Below are 13,741 nucleotides of genomic sequence, written 5' to 3'. Positions count from 1 at the left end.
GATAACGGTTCAGACAGCTGAGAAGGGAAGATAACGGTTCAGACAGCTGAGAAGAGAAGATGACGGTTCAGACAGCTGAGAAGGGAAGATGACGGTTCAGACAGCTGAGAAGGGAAGATAACGGTTCAGACAGCTGAGAAGGGAAGATAACGGTTCAGACAGCTGAGAAGGGGAGATAGCGGTTCAGACAGCTGAGAAGGGAAGATAACGGTTCAGACAGCTGAGAAGAGAAGATAGACTGCTGTCTGGTTGCTGTGTTGTGTTTGACCAGAGAACAGAGGACTCCTCTGCCCTGCAGTACTTCCAGGTAGCTTTACTGTACCAATCAACCAGGCCCTCAGAGAGACATACTGGTGGTGTACTAGGTTGTGACTAAACTCATTCCTCCTTTACAATGTAGTTTTACGGCTGTCTATCACAACAGAATATGCTGCAGGATTATTTGAGGACAGCCACATATCAGAAGGCCATTCTGCTAAACGAGACTTAACTTGTCCTTGAAGTCAGAGTAACCAGAACCTGATTGTCTGTTACTGCATGTAGATGAAAGGTCTGGCTCCTTCTTGTATCCAGGTAGTACTTGATGTTTCTTCGTCATCCAGGCAGGAGCAAAGAGGGTGTATGCTGTGGAGGTCAGCCCTGTTGCCAAATTTGCAGAGGTAGTAAAGGGGTCTGTTTTTCTGCATCTGATTATGTTCCTATCAACCTTTCCAGGAAATGTGAAAGGAAATTATAAATTAGCATCCTTTTGCACTTTAGCATGCACCATTTTCAATCTATAACACCAGAACTCTTAATAATTCCTCAAAGGTGTGTACTGTATGATAAATAGGTGTTAACTTCAATAACGTCATTGGTCTGTTGTGAAAATTGAACGCTCTGTGCTGCTTTGAAATCTGATTGATGTTTTTGCTGTTTCAGCAGCTTTAACCACTCAAGCCTAGAAAGAGAAAGGAAAATCTTAGAGCTCTGACCAGTGAATAAAAGTAATTTGTATTGCTTGGCCCAATAAGTCCCGGGTAAAGATGATGAATCACTTATCACAGTCCTAATCACCTGTGTCATCAATGCATCTTGCTCAAACCTCATGGTGTCTACATGGAAAGAACAAACCCTTGATAAAAATCGCACAGCCCTGGAAACACAGAGAGTCTCAGAGAGTCACACCTCCAGAACAGAACAGCCCCTATAAAACGGACCTCCTGCTTCGCACACAGAGCATGAAATTCTGAGGGTATAATGACTTGAGGCTACTCTTGGCCCAGAAACCAGCTTGGGGGTGAAGGGAACATATTTTCATGGATGGCCTCTAGCTTAGCAGTCAGGCATAGTTCACACTAATATATTTATGCTGCTTTACTGGTGTTTCTAGACCGCAACCAGATGTGTCCCTTCCACAGGACGTTGGTGGCACCTTAATTGGGGAGAACGGGCTCGTGGTAATGACTGGTATCAAACACATCAAACATGATTTCCAGATGTTTGATTTCATTCCATTTGCGCCGTTCCGGCCATTATTATGAGCCATCCTCCCCTCAGCAGCCTCCTGTGGTCCCTTGTTTATTTTCTTCCACATTGCAGCTTATCGGCCAATAGCAGAACCCTATACTCAGTTGACAAACGCAATACAAAAAAGAATTGCGGACCTCCATAATGTATTCCTGTTGGGGTGATTGCATGGTCTATCTGAGCAGGCTGAATCCCTATCATACTGTCTGCCTAAGCTGCGGTCTATATAAATAGTGTGAGCCTGGGACCACCCCTGTGGACGCTTGGCCAGCGTCAGTATGCATGTGCATGGGACACATCCTCACAGGAACACTCCACAAGTCAAAGTCTGGAAAAACAGGAAGGATGCTCTGCCAACACCGAGAGAACCAACCAATGAATTATAGCAGGAGCGTTTTATTATAGAAAAATTAGATAAACACTCCAAACAGCGTCACCCGACCGCTCAGAGGCGTCCGCATGGTCCTAAAGCACACCGTTGCCTAGTTTGCATCACATTCCAATTATAAAACTGGGGGGTGGCAAAAATGCAATTTTAGAATGAGGGGGGACATGTCCCCTGTGAAAGTTACACCCCTGATTTATACACAAGATGACTGAAAGCGGGCTCTGTTTTGGCATTCCCTCAACATTGTAACAAATATTTCTGAAAATAGAAACACATTTAATGTCTATTTGTTTTTGCCACATTTATTATATTACAGATCTCTTAATGCATCTCTTAATGTTATTTTGTCCTTGAAACATTCAAATACTGTAGAATTCCACTCATTCCTATGGGGGACTGTGTCTTTTGAGGAGTGCCAATATGGACGACCAGTGGCTTCAAAGCCTCTCATTGGTCAATACATAGCATCAGCAATACATGGATATATATTAAAACATTGGAACCAACCAGTGTGGACAATGCCTTATTGAAACACTATTAAGAGAGGCTCCCTCACACTCCCAGTCAGAGGATATTGCCTGGCCAGCTTTACCTGGTTTAAGTATAATACACTCTATGCTTCAGTCTCTCACAAATCTAAAGACCCAGCAGTCTGTCCCACTCACTCAGTGTGTGTGGAGCAGCTGCCCAGCAGCTCTCGCATCAATAAAGCAACTCACTGTTTACATAGCAGGCAAGTGTACTGTACCAGAGCACTTTGAGGGTGAGTTTGCATGCTTGAGGGTTTACCAAAACATAATTTGTCAACAGCGGATTATCCTCTCTACTTTTAGCCAGCAGATGAATGTCTTTATCAAAGTGCAATGGATTTTTAGTAACACAGAAATCCATCTGACGCAAACAGAAACCTTCATTTAATTTGACCTTATGATTTCTGATTCCCCTTCAGATGCTGGTCAAGAGCAATCGTCTCTCAGATAGGATCATAGTCTTGGCTGGGAAGATTGAGGAGCTGTTGTGCCCTGAGCAGATGGATGTGATCATCTCAGAGCCTATTGTCACATGCTGCTGAACGAGAGGATGCTGGAGAGCTACCTTCACTCCAGAATGTGGCTCAAACCCATGGGTCAGTTCAGTCAGAGAGGAAGAGGTAAAGCGAGAGGTTTTACTCCACCCAAAACCTGTCCACGAAAACATGCCCACGAGATGAGGAATTTTTGTATGGAGGTCAATGAGTGTCGAATTTGGTCCCAAAAAAATGAATTGCTCATTTGCTACGTGGGACTTATTTGATCGAATATAAGTTTCATAATGGTTAGGTTTTTACAAATGCATTGATATAAGTGGACTCACGTGGCATTGCAACAACTTTAAAAAATATAACCCATTTTAGCATGGACATCGCCAGTGAGGGATTCCACCATACAGATACAAAGATGAGTCATCTATCTCTATGACCAGTTGTTCACATGTGTATTTGCCCTCTCATTGGCTAGAATGGTCCCACCTGATCTCACTTGCCACCCATCTTTGAGAACATGTATTTCCATTGTTAGAGTGGTCCCTCGACTATCTTGTCAATAGAATGGACAATATTTGGTTCAGTTCCAACATGGAAAGAGATGCCATTTCCCATGCTGCCATCAACCTGTGAATAGTTTTGTGAAAGTCTATCAAGTGGGCATTATTAGAACATCTCTGGTTATGTTTTGCTGATGAAATGTCTCACTTCTTCTCTTTACCTGTTTAGGTATGTTACCAACCTATAGTGACATGCATCTGGCTCCCTTCACTGACGAGCAGCTCTACATCAAGCACCATGGACGCTCCAGCTTCTGGCGAGAGAAAAACAACACAACATATGAACATGTCATGTTTTTTGCCATGGCAAAAAACAATTAAAAAATGAACAGGAAATGAGCTCCAAAACAAAAAAATTAAATAAAAAGTAGAACAGGAATTTAGCTTTAAAAATGCAAATTTCTCAGCATGAGATTAGCTATAACATTGCTAACATTTTCTCTCTGTCCCATGGCAAAATGTGTAGAACTGTAGGGAGTTAGACGTTTCCCCCAATACTGCGATATGCCAATGTAATCAGCCACCCACAGCTCCAGGTCCTACTGGAACTGGGCTGTGAACCCAGCCTAGCGGGTTTCCTGTCAATGTAAAATCACAGGGAGTCTTTTCAAATCAAATCAAACTTTGTCACATGCGCCAAATACAACATGTGTAGACCATACAGCTTACTTTTCTCTCTGCAGGATGACAGTGTGGCTGTACACCACTCCTAGTGAACCTCTGACTCACTGGTACCAGGTCCACTGTCTCTTCCAGACCCCTCTGTTTGGCTAGGTGAGACAGACTCTGTCCGGAACTGTCCAGTTCAAAGCCAACACGAGGTAAGCCGAAGAAGGACAGTGCCTGTACTATAGAAATGAAATGGGGGAAATTATACTGAGATTATAGTGTTTGCTTTTCATTTCTACCAGGCAGAGGTAAGACATTCACATCACAGCAGTCGTTGATCAGTCAGGCCTCAAATTTCGCAACAGTTTAGAGCTAAAGAATCCCGCTGTTTGGATCCACAGTCATATCTTTTTCTCTCTGTATGGAGACTTCTGTAATGTTGCTCCATACATTTACACTTTGGCAGACACTCTTATCCAGAGCAACTTAAGGTAGTGGTTGCATACATTTTTGTCCATAGCAGAAGCTAATACTCTCTTCATGTCCTTTCAACGAATACAGCCTTTGGTACAAGCAGGTATATGGTAGTATTGTTATTTCCTACTTGCCTAATGTGCTCTGTTGCCTGGACTACACCCCTGTCTGCCTGTTTAGAGTACCTGGTTGGCTGTTGGTGTAAGAGCCTCCAGACAATGCAGTGTGAACAGACCCTACAGAGTGGACGGTGTGGACAGACCCTACAGAGTGGACAGACCCTACAGAGTGGACCGTGTGGAGAGACCCTACAGAGTGGATGGTGTGGACAGACCCTACAGAGTGGACGATATGGACAGACCCTACAGAGTGGACAGACCCTACAGACTGGATGGAGTGGACAGATCCTACAGACTGGACAGACCCTACAGTGTGGACAGACCCTACAGAGTGGACAGTGTGGACAGACCCTACAGAGTGGACAGACCCTACAGAGTGGACAGACCCTACGGAGTGGACGGTGTGGACAGACCCTACAGGGTAGACAGTGTGGACAGACCCTACAGGGTAGACAGTGTGGACAGACCCTACAGGGTAGACAGTGTGGACAGACCCTACAGAGTAGAGCCAGTGCCAGGGACTACAGGTAAAGTACACCTGAAGTGCCCTGTAGGATCCGTAGTGTAGTCAAAGAAATATCCCCTTTTTAAGAAAGCACATAGTTCCATCCAACAGGAGTATGACTTTGTTTCTTTGGTTAAAAATGCATTTTCCTTTCAAAGACATGCCTGAAGTGATCACCACCACTTCAATCAAGTTCCAGGGGCCTTCATGTCCTTCACCATAAAACCACAGTTTAAAAAATGTCCATGAAAGAACTTTGAATGTACATTATAATATGTTTATTTTATATAATCATATCTATGAATAGCCAAAGCTATACATGTCATGCATTATAGAGTGTACAGGGACATCAAGTGGAAAGAAGGGGATCTGCAGTACCAATGTAATCAAGAGATAAATGTGTTTGTTAACCTGTAATACAAAACCAACAAACTTGTGTTAGCCCCATAACAATAAGCTCTCATTACTTCTCTAATCAACTGAGATCTGGTTCCGGTTCATTCCCTGATTCGTTAGCTCTTACCTCGATTTGAAGGGACTGGATGGGGGAAACAAAATGGTGAGTGACTTAGGCTATTCAGGGGATAGAGGGAGCCATGACTACAGCAAATCAAATGTTTTTGGTCATATACATATGGTTAGCAGATGTTAATGCGAGTGTAGCAAAATGCTTGTGCTTCTAGTTCCAACAGTGCAGTAATATCTAACAAGTAATCTAACAATTCCACAACAGCTACCTAATACACACAAATCTAAAGGGGTGAATGAGAATATGCACATATAAGTATATGGATGAGCGATGGCTGAGCGGCATAGGCAAGGTGCAGTAGATGGTATAAAATACAGTACATACAGTGGGGCAAAAAAGTATTTAGTCAGCCACCGATTGTGCAAGTTCTCCCACTTAAAAATATGAGAGAGGCCTGTAACTTTCACCATACCAGAAACAGTGTGTGAAAACTTTGTGAAGACTTACAGAAAACGTTTGACCTCTGTCATTGCCAACAAAGGGTATATAACAAAGTATTGAGATAAACTTTTGTTATTGACCAAATACTTATTTTCCACCATAATTTGCAAATAAATTCATTAAAAATCCTACAATGTGATTTTTCTGGAATTTTCTTTCTCATTTTGTCTGTCATAGTTGAAGTGTACCTATGATGAATATTACAGGCCTCTCTTCTTTTTAAGTGGGAGAACTTGCACAATTGGTGGCTGACTAAATACTTTTTTGCTCCACTGTACATGTGATGAGTAATGTAAGATATGTAAACATTATTAAAGTGGCATTCTTTAAAGTGACTAGTGATCCATTTATTAAAGTATCCAGTGATTGGGTCTCAACGTAGGCAGCAGCCTCTCTGCTGAGTTAGTGATTGCTGTTTAGCAGTCTGATGGCCTTGAGATAGAAGCTGTTTCTCAATATCTCGGTCCTAGTTTTGTTTGTACCTGTACTGACCTCGCCTTCTGAATGATAGCGGTGTGAGCAGGCAGTGGCTCGGGTGGCTGTTGTCCTTGATGATCTTTTTGGCCTTCCTGTGACATTGGGTGCTGTAGGTGTCCTGGAGGGCAGGTAGTTTGTCCCCGGTGATGCGTTGTGCAGACCTCACTAGCCTCTGGAGAGGCTCGTGGTTGAAGGGCGGTGCAGTTGCCGTACCAGGTGGTGATACAACTCGACAGGATGCTCTTGATTGTTCCACCTTCTCCACTGCTATCCCTTCGACGTGGATAGTTGGGTGCTCCCTCTGCTGTTTCCTGAAGTAATTCGCCTATCCAGGGGATAGTTAGAGCCATGACTACATTTACAGTACGTATATCACAGTTATTTCTCTAAACACAAATATATCATAAATGTTCTATGCCACAGGTCTGGAAAAGCCATAGGGCCGTATACGTATTGTTGTAGTATTGTCCCAATCAAAAACATCCCGTGCATTTTACGGCAGTCAGGACATTTTCTGATTGGAAGGCTCATGCCTTAAATCTTTATGTTCTGTTAGGGATGCGTCAATTCGAATCTGGTAGCAGAACAATTTATGACACTGAGTCATCGATTGTACAATGCTATGTACTTTTATTAGCTTAAGCAAATAAATGGTAAATGCAATTTTCGTATATATGAGTTTGCTGTAACACCACGCAGGGTAGAACAGAGAACTGACTTGTTCCTGACAAAGTTATTATACTCTGACAGAAGTAGTTCCCACTTCTGAGCTGGCCTGTCACAGAGTCTAGACTGGGCGTGGTTTAAACTCACCCAGCCTATCGTTGATTGTTGGCGCACAAACTGGTCCTAGCCCCTAGGCGCTTCAGTGGTCAGGCGTTGTAGCTGTGTAGAATATCTATGCGCTCATGCTCTCGATACAGTTATCACACACCTGGCTCCTGTTATCTAACAAAAGACCGTTTGTTCTCTACACTACGTTCTGTATGTGTCCCCCTCATTGCACAGTTCCTGTTTTTATGTTATTCTGTATTTTTCCATCATGAGAAATGTATTCTGATGCGTAGGTGTCACGTTCTGACCTTTAGTTCCTTTGTTTTGTCTTTATTTAGTATGGTCAGGCCGTGAGTTGGGGTGGGCAGTCTGTGTGTTTTTCTATGTTGGGGTTTTGAGTTCAGCCTAGTATGGTTCTCAATCAGAGGCAGGTGTGGTTAGTTGTCTTTGATGGAGAATCATACTTAGGTAGCCTGGGTTTCACTTTTGAGTTGTGGGTGTTTGTTGCCACACGGTACTGTTTTGTTCATGTTCACGGTTATTGTTTTGTATTTTCATAGTGTTCCGTTTATATCTTAAAATAAAACGTTATGGGCACTTACCACGCTGGGCATTGGTCCTCTGATCCTTCTCGCTTCTCCTCAGAAGAGGAGGAGGAATGCCGTTACAGTAGGAAAATGTTCAAGTAATATTGTTGACATGTTTCCTTTGTCAGTGGAAAAATGTATCGTTATTGCACATCATACCTTATCTGTTCAGTTCTCTCTGGCCTGCCAGGGTTGGTAGCAAGTCAGCTGAATGCTAGCTAGCTACCTACTGCTTCTGTATTTAACTGGAAAACACAGCACATGCAGTATACAAGCTGGAACTATGATTAGTACATAACGTAAGCTGCAACTACCTACTGATCATGCGGTTTGTCTCCCTTTTAATAGTCAGTTCTTGAGAATGGAACCTAAAAATAAACCCTTTTCCCCTAAAGATGGCAAGAGGTTCATACAGAACGGAAAAGGTAATTCATTGTTTTTGTGTGTGGTAACGTTAGTGGTAGAAGTAGTGATACTATTAATGTTCATTATTGGTTTAATGATGCCCTGGATTAAACAACTTGTAAGCCTAACTGACTAGCTTCAAATTCTGTTCAGAAGGTACAAGTAAACCTGGGACCAAATCAACAGGAAAAAGGCCATTCGAACCACACAGTGGAGAAAAAGGCAAGACGTTTGAGAACACTAACCTTATAGGAAATGACCCTCCACAGAAATTCCTGAACAAAAAACCCCACAGATGGAAAGTTCAGACCCAAAGTTAACCAAAAAGAGGAAGTTCACACCTGGGAAGGGCAATGAAGAGGAAAGTATAAACTGTGTAGTCTCCAATGATCAACGTTTTTAATAGGCTAACTGTACTTCTTGTAATGGCATGCTGAAGATTAAGAGGATTTCTTGAAATAGGTCTATTTCTTAGATTCTGAGTTGCATGAATCTCACATCTATGTATGAATGATCAGTAATCACACTAATGGTGGAATGCTTGTCTGTTTGCTCAGGTTCCGAGACCAAGAAGCACAAATGGGACAACTTCAAGCAGCAGAAGAAGGAACTGAAACAGAACCGGCAGCAAACTGAGAAAAATGACTTATTAAATAGTGAGCAGCGCCAAGCAGGTGTGGGAGATGGTCAGGAGGTAGGCTAAACCAACTACTCTATACTGAACAAAAATATAAAAGGCAACATGTAAAGTGTTGTGCCCTTGTTTCATGAGCAGGGGTAGCATATCAAGAAGCTGATTGAACAGCATGATCATTACATAGGTGCATGTTGTGCTGGGGACTAAAAGGGCACTAAAATGTGTAGTTCTGTCACAACACGATGCCACAAGTGTCTCAAGTTGATGGAGCGCACATTTGGCATGCTGACTGCAACCAGAGCTGTTGCCAGCCAATTTAATGTTCATTTCTCAACCATAAGCCACCTCCGTAGTTTTAGAGAATTTGGCAGAAAGTCCAACCAGCTTCACCACGTGTAACAATGCCAGCCCAGGACCTCCACATCCGGCTTCTTCACCTGCGGGATCGTCTGAGACCAGCCACCCGGACAGCTGATGAGACAGGAGTATTTGTCTAATAAAGCCTGTGTGTGGAAAAACTCATTATGTTTGGCTGGGCCTGGCTCTCAGGTGTGTTGGCCCATGCCCAACCATAGATTAGGGCCCAATTCATTTATTTCAATTGACTTATTTCCTTGTATGAACTGTAACTGAGTAAAACTGTTGCATGTAGGGTTTATATTTTTGTTCAGTATAGTTAGTGCCACCAGTGCCACTTTATTTTAATTTTGGGGGGGGGGTTAATGATGTAGGTTGCATATTTCCACCTGTACTTATTTATGTTTCTCCATTTCAATACAGGAAAGATTGCAACTAAGAGAAGAGGATCAAACTCATGAGTCAGGAACTTGTTAAAAGATAATGAGTACAGTTTCTCTCTACCTTGCACATTCTTCCACTGCACATCTACCATTCCAGTGTTTTCCTTCGCCACCATGGCCTTTTTTTGTTGCCTTTTTCCTCCCTTATCTCACCTCATTTGCTCACATTGTATATAGACTTATTTTTCTACTGTATTATTGACTGTATGTTTGTTTTACTCCGAGGGTAACTCTGTGTTGTTGTATGTGTCGAACTGCTTTGCTTTATCTTGGCCAGGTCGCAATTGTAAATGAGAACTTGTTCTCAACTTGCCTACCTGGATAAATAAAGGTGAAATATATATATATATATATATTTTTTTTTTTAAAGAGTCTAACATTTACATTGCTGAAAGGCAGCATTCAAATCTATAACTTAGATTGACAATGTACAAATTGAGAGCATGGCACAATGGAGGATTTAAGATGGCATCTGCACTCTTTTAAGGTACTTACTACTGAATGTTTGTTCGAGGTGCATAGGAGTCAATCAGAACAGTGGAAGAGATGGAGACTTGCAAACAGTAAAAATAGAGTATATTCAAACTTAGGCTTGAATTCAAAAAATCAATGTTTATTAAAACATCATGGTGCGGCCAAAAAAATCTGTAGATAAATGAAAGGTAAAAACAAACATTTCAGCCTAAGGCCATCATCAGTTTGAATGTCAGCACGCACAGCTGGCTGCTATTTCAAGGATAATTGCATGTCACATGATCAAGCAAAAAAATGCATCAGAAAATCTATGAATCAGTGCCTAGTAGAATAGAATGCATGATCTAGATTATCTACAAAGAGAAATATAAATTATTTATTTTACATTTACCATGTGAACTTTACCTCAGAATAAATAACACAGGATCCAGTGCTAGAGGCATCTCAGTGCTAGAGGCAGCACTACAGACCCTGGTTCGATTCCAGGCTGTATCACAACCGGCCGTGATTGGGAGTCCCATAGGGTGGCACACAATTGGCCCAGCGTCGTCCGGGTTAGGGTTTGGCCGGGGTAGGCCACCATTGTAAATAAGAATTTGTTCTTAACTGACTTGCCTAGTTAAAGGTAAAAAAATTAAAAAATTATTAAAGTAGGGAGATAGAGATACCACTAGATGGGGGGGGGGGGGGGGGTATTGAACAATAAGAGGCAATATACCACTTATAGAAAACGCTTCCAAAAGAATTCTTCACTCATGCCTAACGGGTGAAGAGTTTGTAAATAGAACATCCACCTCATCGCATTCTGTCTAGAGAAGACTAAGTTCAAGATGACCACTCCTAAGTCAACATTTTATCTGCTGTATATCACATCTCTATTTTGCATTCAAGCCTCCGTTTTGCATTTATTCATTTTTTTCTTGACAGTGTACAGTTCTCCATCTCTTACAATAGAGAATTTGCCATCCACTGAAATGATTGGACAGACAATGACTGTCAATACTTGAATACTATAAAACAGTTGAGCACAATACTTATTCAAATTAGTTTTCAGTACATGACATCCAAATGCTCAACTCAAGTTTGCAGATAAAGTGTACTTTTTTTTCTTATTCAAATAGCATTTGCTCACGACTCCAGAGTCCTCCAGTGTTTAATCCAGTTTGGAAACGACAAGCAAAGACAAGTTTTTTGATGAACTCCAAGGCCAATGGTTTGTTCTGTTGTTCTTCTGAGTAATTTTAAATGTTATTTAACTAGGCAAGTCAGCAATGAGTCAGTTGTTTTTCTCATGCCAATCACAATGCTCTGTATCTCAATAATGTTATCCTGTTCTGTAGATTATATAGTCGAGCTGAGTAAATCAAGTATGCCAGAAATATTGTAAAGACGTTTTTAATGTATGGGTAAGTGAGCCTTTTGCCACCTCAAATGTTGCATATACATAAAGTCGTAGCACTAGCAATACATGTAGTATTTTAATATCATCCGATCTTATGCTGCTATTAGCATTAGATCCTGGCAGGAAAGCTGGCCAAAATAGTCAAAACAAAATAAGGGTAATCTTGTTGATTAAATCATTGTAAATCTGTACATGATTCAACAGTAGACCTTCGTGATCTCATTTCAAATTAATAATGCCATGCAGCTTGATCTAGTCTGTGGTTGAATTCCCTGATAATTTGCTTAGACATTGACATGGGGAATCAAGTCAATAATTCAAACTCCACTCATTGTAACCTTCACTGTAATCCTGACCTTGGCTGAAGATACCAGCTGTTTTGACTATAATCTGATTCATGGTTCAGATATTAAAAAGGATGGGGACATGCTATCCCAGTATGAAGACATATCTTGTAGGATGAATATAAAGGTCCTCATTTGATTGAGTCTCTACTCACTACTAGTTTATCTGGCATGCAGTGAGGTTTACAGATGAAATAAGTAATCCCGGTTTCTGAATGGAAAATCTGACGTCTGGTATGTGCATCGTCTCCCACAGGAGCAAAGAGCAGGTTGCAGGTGTGATGGTGGGCTTCAAGGGAAAAGTGAGACAGATGCTGCGTCACTGATGCGTTGTCGGTGGTGGAGTACGCTTACAACGAAAAGGCTATCCTCAGACTCATAGAGGAGCTCTACGGAACCACGTTCCAAGTCTTCAAGGTCAGGACACCTCCAACACCTCTCCCACTGCACTGTAGCAAAGTGGAGTTCTAAGCAGTAGTGGGGTTCTCCAACACCTCTTCTCTAGTTCAGTGAAAGTCTTGAACAGACTGCATAATCACGTTACCAAGAAATCCTCTTTCCGATTGCTTGTCTCTGAATATCTGCTGGTGTGGATGACATGCAGAATGTGACTGACAGTTTGTTTGTTCCCAGTAGGTAATGTGCCCCACACTAGAGGTGCTGGAGGCTAACCCAGACAGGGTTAATGGCATTTGAGGAAATGAAACTGATCCTTACCCCCATGGCCACAAAGTGAGTATTATTGAGCACACACACCTCTAACCATTCACGCTGCACACAGGAAACAATCAAATAAATCACAATACTGCTTTTGATTTCTGTCCATGTTATCTTCTCCCGTAGAGAGGCTGTGATTAAACATTCTCTGGTGCACAAAGTTTTTGTGGACTTTACCCTGCATGCCCCAGCCAAACAAAGGACTGTAAGTAGAACCAGCAATGACTGTAGAAATTACTGAGGGAATCCTACCATGTTTCTAAAACCATTTTGATCATGTAACTTAACAGGAAATTATTGGGTTGATAAGGGAGTCTGTTGTATATGGCCCACACCCACGATGGAGCTAAAGTCGCAATGCACTGCCTGTGGCATGGGACACCTAAGGTGAGTATTCACTCAGGCCTTCTAGAGATATGATCCTCACCAACCACAGACTAGTGTGTGTCCTATGTATGTACACTGATTTATTGGTTCTACCTTTCAGGACAGAAAAGTCATCATTAAAACCATGAAGACGTACATCAGGAAGTTTGCAATGGTCAGCCAACACAACAATTTGATCGCCACAATTTGATCGCCATGCAAATATGTAAACGTCCGTGTGTGTGTGGCTGACTTATTGGTCTGTTAATTTTCTCTTCAGGGAGAGTGTGTGTTCTTAGTCCTCCTCGCTGCCTTTGACTGCATAGATGACACTAAGCTGGTGAAGCAGGCCGTCCCTATCAGAGATTCTGGCCTCCCTGCCCGAAGTCATCACTAATAGGAATGGAAAGAAAGTTCTGCCCCGCCCACCTATCATCTGAAATCATCCAGGTGCTGGAGAAAGGAGGTGGAAACGCCCACAGGTGAGTCCTGCCACCACCTACCAATCCCTCCACACCAACTAAGCTAGACTGTAGAACACAGGTCAAACTCATTCCACGGAGGGCCGAGTGTCTACAGGTTCACTCCACCCTTGTACTTGAT

General features: G+C 42.2%; 1 pseudogene; it reads left to right on the top strand.

The window, feature by feature from the left end:
• Positions 1–7,709: 7,709 nt before the first annotated feature.
• LOC139422843 (pumilio homolog 3-like) lies at positions 7,710–13,741 on the top strand (annotated as a pseudogene).

The sequence above is a fragment of the Oncorhynchus clarkii genome, chromosome 12, assembly GCF_045791955.1.
Source record: "Oncorhynchus clarkii lewisi isolate Uvic-CL-2024 chromosome 12, UVic_Ocla_1.0, whole genome shotgun sequence".
In the NCBI taxonomy this organism is placed as follows: Eukaryota; Metazoa; Chordata; class Actinopteri; order Salmoniformes; family Salmonidae; genus Oncorhynchus; species Oncorhynchus clarkii.
Note: the sequence above shows the minus strand (reverse complement) of the source record. Positions and strands in the feature narration are given on the sequence as shown.